General features: G+C 47.1%; 1 long non-coding RNA gene across 2 annotated transcripts in view; it reads right to left on the bottom strand.

Moving 5' to 3' along the window:
* LOC139359490 (uncharacterized) overlaps positions 1–13283 on the bottom strand; it is a 29098-nt gene extending 15815 nt beyond the window's left edge. The window contains exon 1 of one of the 2 annotated variants that reach the window (XR_011615528.1): positions 13047–13283. This is a non-coding gene — a long non-coding RNA (uncharacterized lncRNA). The remainder of the gene's footprint in view (positions 1–13046) is intronic. The other variant, XR_011615527.1, reaches the window with a different exon arrangement.
* Positions 13284–13728: the final 445 nt, after the last annotated feature.

The following is a 13728-nucleotide window of genomic DNA, read 5'->3' as shown; positions in this document are numbered from 1 at the left end:
AAGACACTCAGGCCCCACGTGGTTGCTTAGGCCCTAGATAAATACAAGGCCCCAGGTGGACATCAGGCTCCAGTGAACACCAGCACCCAGGTGGGTACCTAGTCCTTAGATGTGCACCAGGTTGACACACAGTCCCCAGTTGAACTCTGGGCCCCAGCTGAACATGAGATATCAGGTGGTCACCCAGGCCTCAGATAAACACCAAATCTTAGGTGGCTATCAGGCCCAGGTGGACACCAGCCCTCAGATGGACACAGGTCACCAGGTAGATATCAGGCCCCAGGTGGATATCTAGGCCCATGGTGAACATCAGGTCCTAGTGGACACCCAGTCTTCATATGGACATCAGGCCCCATGTGGACACCTAGCCCCAGGTGAACATCATACTCCAGGTGGACACCAGGCCCTAGATGGACATCAGGCCACAAGCGGATGTCTAGCCCCAGAGGGACATTCAGCTCCAAGTGGACATCAGGTCCTGCATGGATAAACCATTTCCAGGAGGACACCAGTCACCAGGTAGACATCAGGCCACAGGTGAACACTGGACTCAGGCTGTATATCAGGCCCCAAGTTGACAACCAGGCCCGAAATGGACACCAAGGCCCCAGTGGACCACAGGCCCCAGCTGAACACCAGACTCATGTGGACCTCAGGCTGCAGGCAGACGCCATACCTAAGATAGATACCTAGGCTCTAGGTAGACGTTAGATGGACACCCAGTCCCCAGGTGGTCATCAGGCCCTAGGTAGACATCAGGTTCCAGGCACACATCAGACCCTAAATGACACCCAGGCCCCAGTGATCACCAGAATTCCACCAGGTGGAATTCAGGCCTGAGGAGGACATTTGGCCCCAGGTGCACATCAGGTCCCAGATGAATACTCAGTCCCCAGGTGGACATCAGGCCCCAGGTTGATACCTAGTCCTCAGGTGACTATCCAATCCCCAGTGTAACATTAGGCCCCTGTTGAATCCCAGGCCCCAAGTGGATTTCTAGGTCCCTGGTGAATGCCAGGCACAGATCTACAAGCAGGCCCTGGGTGGACATAACTGTGTAAAGGTAAGGAGTTGACCTGCGGGGAGGGTGAGCAGTCAGCAGCCCAGTGGGGTCCTGAGTAGGTCTTATGGAAGGAAGCGGTTGAGGGGATGAAACCTTAAAGAAGTGACCTCACTTCCTTGATGACAGACCCTAACAGAACTTAGGATTCTGGTAACCAGGTGCCATATCCTAGAGTCAGCCCTGTAGCCAGCTCACTGACTGGGAGATGATCAAGAGAGTAAGATGTTCTCGTGCTACATCCCCACATCTCAAGGCTCCTGCTTCAGGAAGGCCCAGAGTAAGAGCCATTTCTGACGATGCTGACAAAGGCTCATCCCTCACCCCAGATGCCTCTGCATATTTGGCAGAAGGCCCAGGTATCACAGGACAGCCCAGGGCAGGCCCTCCCGGGCTGAGGGTCACCACTGATATGAATGGGGCTGCATCTGCACATTGTCCTTGACAAGCTGGAGCCTCTGAAGCCCACTGATGTACAGGCACATGATGAGGTGACCTCCAGTCTGGAAGACTATCTGGGAGTGCTGTTTTGGGGCTAAAATTCCTGTAAATTCAGTGAGGTTGTTTTTGTGTTTGGAAATTCCAGTGGAAAGTGAGTGACATTGGTAACCATTCTCCTTTCTCAGCTCCTGCTCCATGTGCAGAAATACAGTTATTTCCAGCACCAGCTGTTGAGTTAGTGCCAGCACCAGGGGAAGACCCCCTCCAGGGACAGTGGTGGAGCTAGAGGCAGCTCCAGAGACCTCCTGTCCCTGCCTTGGGACTGCCAAAGTCTAGCCCAGTGAGGAGCTGCCTGACTTCATGTCACTTGCTCTAGCCACTGGCCTCAGCCATGTCACTTGCTCTAGCCACGCTCAGCTTTTAGCATGGTTGAAGCTACAGCTGGCAAGAAGGGTTGGGCCAGCACTGCCCCAGCCAGCAGCTCCCACGCTACTCTCAGTCCGGGACACAGTGGGAGCCATGGAGGCAGAGAACAGGGTGTGCAGTCTGGGATCCTGTGCATTGCTAGAGAGGGGCTTCTCTCATTTGGCAGAGCCACAGCCCTGCTGCCGAAGAGCCTGCTGCTGCTGCTGGGTGTGTTTGCCTGCTTGAAGGAGTTGCTAGAGAGCAGGAAAAGAAGCCTGCAAGGAGGGGTTCCAGCAGCTCCTCCTGTCCCAGAGGTGGCCTCCTCCAGGCATGGAGGTTTGCCCTCTGCTGGGCACCTGTGCTGTTTGCTGCCTGGGATGGGCTCTTCTTGACAGGCAGGCAAAGGGTGAGGGAGTCAGGGGGTGTCTCCAAAGGAAGCTTCCAAACTCAGCAGCTGCACATCAGGGTCTCCATGCCTCCATTTATGAAATTTATTTATTTATGAAAAAAATAACACTTTTATTCATAGTGTTAGAATTAAAAGTTTATACAATGACATTTAAATAAACTTTGACTTTTTGAAACTTGAATGTCTTCTTTCACTCCCTAATGTTGCAGATGATATTTTTGAGGCATCCTGGAAACCTCTAACAGTTGTGTGCTTTTGTGCTTTTACCTGTTTTGACTCCCTCAGGTTTATTGTGGAAAGAGGGATCATGTAGGTTCATTTCTCAGGCAGATAGATCACCTTTTACCATCAAAGATTTAGTATCACAGTTTCTTTCCAAAAGTTATGTGTGCAAGTTGATATGTTGGTATTTTTGCTAATCTGGGGTTAAAACAGAATGCCATAGACTAGGTGACTAATAAACAACAAATTGACTTCTCACAGTTCTGGAGATGGTAAAATCTCAGGTCAAGTGGTCAGCAGATTCCGTGTCTGGTGAGGGCGGGCTTTCTGTTTCATAGACAGCCATGTTTCTACTGTGTCCTCACATGACAGAAGGGATGGGATGAGGGATCTCTCTGTGGTCCCTTTGATAGGAGCATGAACCCCATACACGAGGTCTCTGCCTGCATGACCTAATCACTTCCCAAGGCTCTACCTCCAAACCCCATCACACAGGGAAATGCGCAAAACTATGAAGGAAGGAGAAAGGAGAACCTAGTCCAGGTTTTCTGGTGACCCACAGCAAAATATGTCAAAATGGATGCCTCTCCATTGAGGACCACACACTCTCCAGGGTTGGACTGGCTCCAACTATAGTCTCATAGAGCTATGACTATGTTCTACCATCTGATTCTTCTTCCTATGACAAAAAAAAAAAAAAAACCCACCACTTTTGGATGACACAAACACAAAATAGTAATATAAAGACAGTTGAAATAAACAGGATAACTAAATTTCACCAATAATGTCAAAAAAATGGGTGTTAGGCACTCTCTCTGCAGAGTTCCACACAGGAGATCAATGAGGAACTATTTGATGGGTCCAACTTCTCCAACTCCGTGGACCAAGAGCAGGTGCGCCACACCACTAACTATGGCCAGCATGGGCCTGATGTCCATCTGGGGCTTAGGAATCCACCTGGGGTCTATACCCACCTTGGGCCTGGTGTTCATCTGGGGCCTCATATCCACCTGGGTCCTGGGTGTCAACTTGGTGCCTGATGTCCACCTGAGGCCTAAATATTCACTTGGGCCCATTGTTGACCTGCGGCCTAGTGTACATTTGGAGCCTTAAATCCACAAGTGACCTAGGTATCTACCTGGGGACTGCTGTACAGCTGAAGCCAGATGTCCACCTGGATGCTGGTGTTCATCTGGGGTCTGCTATATACTTAGGGCTGCTATATACCTAGGGCCTGATGTCTATTTGGGGCCTGGGTATCCTCCTGTGGTCCAATGTCCACCTCTGGACATCTGGGGCCTGGATGTCCACCTGGAGACCTGATATACACCTGGAGGCTACTGTCCACCTGGGCACTGATGCTTACTAGGAAAATGGCGTCTACTTGGGACCAGGTATCCATTTGAGGCCTGGGTGTCCATTGTGGGCCTTGATGTTCATCTGGAACCTGGGTGCCCACTCAGGAATTGATGTTCACCAGGGACCTAAGTATTCTTCTGGGGCTTGATGTCCCTGTAGGACCCTGTGTTCTCCTAAAACCTGGGCCTCCACCTGTGGCCTAATGTCCATCTTGGGCCTTGGTGTTCACCTAGGGCCTGAAGTCCATCTGGGCATTGGGTATCCACCCAGGGACTGGTGTCAACCTAGGGTCTGATGTCCACCTGGTACTGGGTTTCCACTCAAGTCCTGATGTACATCTGGGGCCAGATTTTCATCTGGGAACTGATGTCCACTTAGACCTGGGTGTCCATCTGGGGCCTGATGTTCACCAGGTCCTAGGTATTTACTTGGGGCCTGATGTCCACTTGTCCTCAGACTGTGGGCACCTGGAGCTGAGAGACCACTTGGTCATTTTCAGTATCACATGCTGGGCACACCAGGGTACCTGGCACAGGACTAGTGCTAAGGGCAGAATTGCTGAGTGAATCAATAAAAAGGTGTCACACGTCCCTTCTTGCTTCTGGCTACCTCACAATGTGGAGATCATTAATAAGAACTGGAGGTGCATGACCTCAGCATGACTTTCTCCTGGCTCCAGTGGGCACCAGGGACCCAGGAGGCTGCTCTCCCACTACCCATGTCGCCAGGAGGAGCATCACAGAACACAACAGTCACCTGCATTAGGGGGTCATCAACTTAGTGGCTCTCCAGGGTCCCAGGAGGCAAAGGAGCAGAAACTGCAGGCTCTATGGGCACTAAGAGGGACCTTGGAAGCTCTCTTGTCCCCTTTTTTCCTCCAGCTCCTGAGGTATGCAGCTCATTCTCAATGCATCCTTACCTTGGCCAGGGCAGCGATTTCCACTAACTTCCAAATGAGGACCTCACGGACCCAATGTGGCCTGCTCTTGTCTCAGGAATTTTGACACAGAGTCCAGTACCTGGAAACATTCTGTCTTATCTGAAATCATCACCCAAGCCCCCAAGCCTCTCTCTGCTCTGAAGGACCCCCCAGGAGTAAAAAGCATTTTCCAAGTGTCTCAGCACACACTCAGTCATTCATAAAGAACCAAGGCCAACAGATTCTTCTGAGTACATGGAAACCTGTGGTTCCATGCTCCAAATAAATCACATCATAAAAAGGAGAAAGTAGGGGCTTACTCCCCTGTACCTACACTATGACAGGTGGGACCATCCGATTCCAGGTACCCATAGAGGTGGACTGCAGGACCCTAATCTCAACCTTCCAAGGCTGTGCTGGGCAGGGGGCCCTGGCCCAGGAAGAACCTTGGGAAGCTTATGGATCCTCCTGCCCACGCTCTGGGCCCTTTTCTGAGCCTGACTCTAAAACTCAGCAGATTGAACAGGACTTGCTGGTTATACTTTGGTCAAAGGTGTAACCTCCTATATCTCTAATTCCTCACAGAGTTCTTGCCATGTTCTCCCACCTGTCCTGTTCTCAGACCTCCAGAGTCAGGGGTGATAGGCTACTGACTGGTAACTCCATCTGGATGTCTAAGAGCATCTCCTACATAGCAAATTGTTACAGAACTCTTATGTCCACCACCCTCAATCCTATTCCTACCAAAGTCCCCCCATCTCAAGCACCATGGTCTTCGAGCTGCTCAAGTCAAAATTTTAGGTTTCATTCATCCCTGGGGGCTATTGTTCCCTCGCTCTGCATTTTCATTTCATGAATAAGTCCTGCATCTCTCCAGAACATAGTTTTTATTCTTTCCACTTCTCTCTGTGTCCATTAATTTCATGATGTTCCGGGCCACCACTGATTCTCACCTGGATGTCTATAGTGACATCCTCAGTTGTCCTGGCTCCTACTGCCACCTGCCTACAACTTACTCTCCATGCAGCAGGCAAAATGTCAATGTAACATTTACATCTAAGTATGCTACTTGCTGATGAAAACCAACTAAAGGCCTTCCAACACACATGTGATATAATCAGAACTTCTGACTCTCAGATGGCAAAGACTAATAGTGCTGCCCATCCAGTATCCATCGTTCTGTTGTGCCTTCTTATCAGAACACCTTCAGGGCTGGAATCATGAATATGTAATGCTTAGTTAACAGGTTGGTGCAAAAGAAATTGCGGTTAACATAAAACCCTAATTTAAACTGGCTCAGCTTTCCCATACAACTGAAGTTGAAGAAAATTACATTTGTTTTATCTGAATTCCTTTCTTAGAAAACCAACCACCAGGACTCACAGATAGTATCAAGGAACTGAAACTTTCCAACAGTGCATTGGATAATGAGATGCACCTGCTGCTTGTTGACCAACTCCTCTTACTCACCCCTTCCTGATTCCTATTTTCCTGTATGTAGTTATATTCATGTCCCACTAGATACACCTCTAATTTTAGTTGGGGTGGGAGACTGACTTAAAGCTGATCTCCTATGTCCTGGCTGATGGCATCTGCATTAAAGCCTTTCTTCTCTGGAAACACTCCTTGTCTTAATGATTGGCTTTCAGTGTGGTGAGCAACTTGACTTAGGCCAAACCCGCTGCATTCAGCAACATAATTTCTAATCTTTCTTACAACCAGAAGTCATCAGCTTTGTGATTCTGGGTAATGAAATGGAATCCTACTAGAAAGTTCTTCGAGAATTTTGACTTTCCTGATGCAAGTTTTACCACACACTGGTTGCCCTTTCTTTCATGTTTCCTATCTGGGGTACAATTGTGATGGCCAGAGCAACCATAACTATTTTGCAGTGGTGATGTAAAGTCTAAGAGGCTCCAAAAGAATACATCACTGAGACTTTTCAGCCATTAAAACTATCTACCTCCACCTCGGACTTCCCATTACCTGACAGAATGAACCTCCTTCTATTGATCTCACTGTGTTGAAGATGGAGTTTCCCAAATTTAATTGCAAATTATCCACATGGCCTATCAGGGCCTGCGTCTTCTGGTCTCCATCCAGTTCTTGGACTCTATTGTCTCCATCTTTCTGGTGGTTCAATTCATTCTTTCTCATTTTTGTCTCAAGACTTCCCATAAGTTAACATTCCCATCTCTGTACACAACCATCCTTATTCCATTCCCTTTTCTCACTTGCAATGCTTACATGTACCTTTTTATTAGCTGACTCCTAATGCTGGAATTAAAACTTTATGGGAATAGAAACCTCAACTGAGTTTTTAATCACTGAATATGTGGTGCCTAAAAGAATAGTGGTAGGCACTTGGTAAACATTTGCTGAATGAATGGAAGGAATGGGTCCAACTATCAAGTGCAATTTCTTTAGTGTTCGAATTTTTGAACATAATGTACAGTCATAATGAGGTGTTCTTTTGGAACTTTACAATGGAAAAGATAATGCACATATGAAAATTTGTTACTTGGACTGTTATGGCTGGTGTGTTTTCTCTCTGCAGTCCCATATACAGAAAAAGCAAAATCATGAACAGAAGACTATTAGGAGAGGATGAAATAAACAGGCCTTGTTGTTGTGCTTTTCTGTTTCCTGTTTGTTTGTTGTTATTTGTTGTTTTCTGTTTATCTGTGATAGTTTGGAGAAATTTCTGAAAGTAAAACAAATAAGCTTATTTTTTTCTAATTTAAGACCAAATTTTTAAATCTATATCACATCTCTACTTATCTCTTTTTCAAAGTTCAGTTTCATTTGCATTCATTTTCTTCTTAGTTAGAATTTCTAATATGAAAAATCATTTTTAAATTTTAATCTTTAATGATCTATTGTTTCTTAAAGTGGTTTAAATTCTTAAATATGTTATGCTTTTTATTTTACTTATATGTTCTTTCTAGATTTTCAGGTAGAAGATTTAGTGCTTTTTTATATTTTTGTTTTTTTCTAAAAATTTATTTGAAATTAGATACACCTCCAATTCCTCTTTTAAATTTATTCTTGGAAACTTTACGTGTCTAAATTTATTAATTTACCTATTGTTTTCTCTTTAATCTCAGAAATACTTAATGATGGGCTTAGTGATTTCCAAATATATGAAAATTTTTGTTGTTGTTGGCTTTGAGGTTGAAAAACACAATATGATATTGATTATTTAGAATGTATTGATTATTCTCTTTGTCTAATTCATGAGCTACTTTTGAAAACATAACAAAATGTATATTCTTTATTTGTTCGATATACATTTGTATAGTTTTAGATAAAGCTTATGGATCAAGTTATTTATACCTTTTTAGCTTTTTTAGTTTTGTCCTTTCAACATTACTAACCAGCTTACTAATGGACTAGTTAAAATGTATTTTCTACCTATTTCCCCTATACTATGCATTTAATTTAAAATTTCAAAGTTATACATTTATTTATGTTAAAGATTTACATAGCTTCTTATCAATTGTTCTTTACAACCGTTCTTTGTAAAGTCATTTTTGATATCCTGTGATTTTCCCTTTAAGTTGTGTTGAAGGGAAATAATAAAGCAACTGAGACAAGGTGCTAAGATCCAGAAGACAGACATAAGTCAATGTGTCAATTTATTTGGAAATTTAACTATACAACAGCAAGAGAAAAAAGTGTTGTAGATCAGCAACAATGACATAAAAAAATAACAGAAAGTGAGTCTCAAAAATTTTAAGAAGTTTTCTCACACACACACACACACACACTCACACACACACACAACAATCAAAACAGCTATGGAGCATAGGAAACAACATAAAACAACTAATGTTTAAAATACAGTGATTGTTCATGTAAAGGCAGATAGAAGAATATTTTGAAGCAGAAATCCAAAATTTCATGATAGTTCTAGACAAAAGGAAAATAAAATGCAAAGTGGACACTCATCAGCCTCAGAGAAAAATTGGGAAAAATTGTGTATCAGAAATTAAGATTAAATTACAGTGTTCCTCAGACAGGGCATGAATTAATTGAAAATATAGTGTTAGAAATAGGGGATAGAAACAAAGCTAAGAGAATAAAACAGAATTAAGAATGTTATCAAAAGAATTAGGAATAGCTGTGGAAGATAAGATATGCAAGGAGAATCTGGCAGAGGTGTAATTGGAGTAACTTATTTCTTTCATTTTTTTTCTTTGAGGAAATATGAAACGTTGAAATAGAATTAATTTTAAGACTATAACAGTCTCATAAACACACACAGGCACACACGTACTAACATACAGGCACACACACACACACACTTTCTTGAAATAAAACAAAATTTGAATTTACATATTGAGAGGCACCTATCATACATCTGAATGTTTTGGCCCAGAGACAAAATTCAAAAATATATTGTAACAAAAATTAAACCTTAAAAATTATGTGATGTGTGAATCTTCAAGTGTAAAGACCAAGTCACTTACAAAAAAAAAATCAAGTTGATCTTAGATTGAAGCCCCAGATCCACATCAGGCCCCAAGTCAATACCATTGCCTCAAATGGACCTCATGCCCAGCATGAACAATAAGCCACAGGGAGACATCCATCCCCAGATAGATAGTCCACAGATGAACATCCGGCCCCAGGTAGATACCAGGCCCCAAATTTCCTTCAGGCCCCAGAGGGACACCTAAGCCTCAGGTGGACACCAAATCCCAAGTAAACATAAGGTCCCAGCTGGACATCAGTCCTCAGCTGGACATCAGTCCTCAGCTGAACACCAGTCTCCAGGTGAATACTTGGTCCCCAGCTGAATATCAAACCTCAGGAGCACATCAGGTCCCATGTGGACAGAAGGCCCAAGTGGAAATCTAGACCCACGAGAAACATCAGGTCCCTGAGAGACACACAGGCTCAGGGGAGCACCAAAGCCCTTGATGTAATGAGGCCCCACATAAAAATCCAGGAGCCAGGTTTGTATCATGTCCCAGGTGAATTTCAGACACCTTGGAAACATCAGGCCTCAGGTGGACACTGGACTCAAGGTGTACATCAGGACCCAGGTTGATCTTCAGGCCCCAGATCGACACCAGGTAGTAGGTGGACATCAGCTCACTGGAGGATATGCAGGTGCCAGGTGGATATCTAGCTCTAGGTGGACACCCCAGGCCTCAGGGAGACATCAGAGACCAAGTAGTCACCCAAGCCCCAGAAGAATATCCTGGACACATGCAAACAACAGGCCCCAGATGCACACTTAGGCCACAAGTAGACATCAGGCCTGAGGTGGACATCAGGCTCTAGGTTGACACCCACGCCCCAGGTGGACAACAGGCCCCAAGTGAACTCCAGGCCCAGCTGAACATCAGTTCCCAGGTGGTCTCCCAGACCCCAGGTGGAAATCAGGCCCCAAGTAGACATTAAATCTCAGGTGGATAAAAAGGCCCCTGGTGAACATCAACCCCCAGGTTGACACCCACGGCCCAGGTGAACACGAGGCTTCAGATGAAAACCAGGCCCAAGGTGGACATAGGTCCCTGACAGATAACAGGTCTCAGGTGTATAGCTAAGCCCCAGGTTGCCACCAGTTTCCAGGAGAATACCCAGGCCTATGGGGATACTCAGACCCCAGGTGGATATAGGCGCCAGGTAAACACCAGGCCCCAGGTGGACATCAGGGGTCAAGTGGACACACAGGTTCCAGGTGTATATCAGGCCCCAGGTATATACCATTTTTCTGGTACATAAGGTGTACATCAGGCTCACAGGTGGACACCCAGGCCCCATAAGGACACCAGCCTACAGGTGAGCATCAGGCTCCGGGAGGATACCCAGGCGTTAGGTAGCTATCAAGCCCTAACAGGACACCAGGCCCCAGGTGGACATCAGGGCCCAATTGGGCATTCAGGTTCTAGGTAGACACCCAAGCCTCAGGTAGCATCAGGGCCAAGGTGGATACTAGACTCGAGGTGGACATCAGGCCCTAGTTGGACACTAGGCCCTAGGTAGACACCTGGGACCCTGGTGACCATCAGGTCCCAGATTAACTCCAGGTCTTAGGTGAACATCTGGTCCCAGTTGGATATGAGGCCCCAGGAGCACATCCGTCCCCAGGTGGATATCAGCTTCCAAGTTGACATCAGGCCACAAGTGGACACTGGGCTTGAGGTGTACATCAGGCCTCGGGTGGACATCCAGGCCTCAGCTGTACACCGGGCTCAGGTGGAAACCAAGGCACAGGTAACACCATGCCCTAGGTGGTTACCTAGGCTTCAGGTGGACATCAGACCCCAGGTGGACACCTGGGCCTCAGGTGATCATCAGGCCCTAGGTAGAAACTCAGGCCCCAGGTGCACATCACTCTCCAAGTGGACACCCAAGACCCAAGTTGATACCCAGGTTCCAGGTGGGCACTGGGCCCCAGATGAACACCAGGCCCCGGGTGGGGCTCCAGGTGGACATCAAGCCTCAGGTAGATAGTCCTCAGGTGGAAATAAGGGCCCAGTTTGACACTACACCCTGGGTGGATACCTAGGTCTCAGGTGGATGCATAGCCTCCAGCTCAACATCAGGCTCCAGGTGGACACCCAGGCCCTAGGTGAACACTGGGTCTTAGGTGGACATTAGGCCCCATGTGGACAACCAGCCTTAACATGGACATCAGGCCCTAGGTAGACAGCAGGTCCAAAGTGCACATGAGGCTCCAGGTGAACACGGGTCCCCAGGGACACCTTTGTCCCCAGGTGAACACCAACACCAAGGAAGACATCCACCTCCACCTGGACATCATTCCCCAGGTGTACACCTAGGCCCTATGGGAGCACCAGGCCCCAAGTGAGTACATAGATCCCTGGTGGCCATTAGGCACCAGGTTGACACCCAGGGCTTAGGTGGACATGAGGCCCCAGATGAATGCTAGTCCCCAGGTGGATAAATAGTCCCCAGGCATACATCAGGTCCAAGGTTCATACTCAGTCTTCAGGTGAACACTAGGCCCCAGGCAGACACCAGACCCCAGGTGGATGCCAGGTCCTAGGCAGACACCAGTCTTCAGGTGGACAGTGGGCCCCCAAAAGGACATTATGCCCATTATGCCCCAGGTTGATACCTAGGCTCCAGGTGGACACTAGGCTACAGGTGGTTATCTATGCCCCAAGTGGACATCAAGCCTTAGGGGAATTCCTAGTCACCATCTGAACATCAGGCCACAGGTGGATGCCCAGGCTCTTAGTGAATATCAGGTCTCACATGGACATCAGGCCCCAGGTGAACATCAGGCCCCAAGTGGATACCTAGGTTCCTGGTGAACATCAGGACCCAGGTGGCACTCAGGCCCTAGAAGAACACTCAGGCCAAAAGTGGAAATCAGAACCTATGTGGACACTCAGGGCCCAGGTGGCTACCAGGCCCCAGAGGAAAACTCCAGGCTCCAAGTGAACAACCTGGCCCCAGGTTCCAGGTAGACGCTGGAATCCAAATCAGCACCAGGCCCCAGATGGACACCCAGACCTGAGGTGAACATCAGACCCCAGAAGGTCGTCTGGCCCGAGGTGGACATCAACCCCCGGTGGATACCTAGTCCCCAGGTGGATATCAGGCCCCAGTTTGACTTCAGTCCCTGGGTAGATACCTAGGCCTCAGGTGGATATCCAGTCTCTAGCTAAACATCAGGCTCCAGGTGGACCCAGGCCCTAGCTGACTGGGGACTAGTGTTCATATGGGGCCACATGTCCATCTGGGCCCTTGGTGTCAACTTGGGGCCTGATGTACATCAGATGCCCAGTGTTCATTTGTACCCTGATGTCAGCCTGGGAGCTGGTGTTCGCTGGAGGGCTGAAATCCTCCTGGTGCCTGATGTCCAACTTGAGACTTTGTTTCCACCTGGAGACTGATGTCCACCTGGGACCAGATGTCCAACTGGAGCAAGATGTCTACCTGTAGCCTAGAACTTCACCTAAGGCTTGAGGTTCCCCAGAGCCTATGCATCTACCTAGGGACTTGTGTCCAGGTGGGGCCTGAGGTCCATCTTGGGCCTGGAATTAACCTGGGTGTTCCCAGGGAGTTGGGTAAATCCGGACAACTGTGGCTCACCCAACCCAGGGGCCCGCGCAGCCTGCACCACCGCCGGGGCTGCGCTGTGCAAGAGTCACCAGCCAGCCAGCCCTGGCCCATGAGGGGGACTTCCCCCGCCCAGAAGTCCACCCTCAGCAGGGATACACGGCTATGGAGGAAGCAGCGGATACCTTCCAAAGTTTGTGGAGACTCTTCTGCCACACCAAAAGTTTCATCATCAGCTGCAATGCCCACTAGGGCTCAGAGACACCTCCGGGATGTGGACTACCAGTGTCTTTGCTGGGCACCTGCAGTGTTGACCAAGAGAAGCCTCCACATCATATTCCTCCACCTCCACGTTCCGCATCCAAATTTCTCTCAACATTTCTAAGCAGGAGAAATAAAAAGAAACTGAAATGAGAAAGAAAGAGAGAGAAAGAAAGCCATGAGCAAAAAAACAAAACAAAACAAAACAAAACAAAAAAAAAACCTTTGGAAATCATAAACTGTCCCAAAGCAAATAACAAATTCTTGTCTCTTTAAACATTCTATGCTACTTCAATGATGAATGATTTTTTTTTTTTTCCACTGGCAATTTGTAATGATTAACTTCTCTGGCTTTAATGAATACAAACTGAATCACATGTGGGAAGATATTTGTACTATATGAAGCATTTCAAATTTTAAAACATTGTCCAATTTTTTTCCATGGATTAACAATTAATGGGAAATTTACAAAATTGCTGTATTAATGTCTCCTGAGAATAATTAGATGCGAATAATCAGGAGTCCCATCTTCAGGACCTCCTTCAGCCGATTTCCACCAGGGGAGGGACAGCTTCAGGGCGCCTGCTGGGGTCATCTCATGACGCC

Source organism: Macaca nemestrina, chromosome 17 (genome assembly GCF_043159975.1).
Source record: "Macaca nemestrina isolate mMacNem1 chromosome 17, mMacNem.hap1, whole genome shotgun sequence".
Taxonomy (NCBI): Eukaryota; Metazoa; Chordata; class Mammalia; order Primates; family Cercopithecidae; genus Macaca; species Macaca nemestrina.
This window is presented reverse-complemented; position numbering and strand designations above follow the sequence as displayed.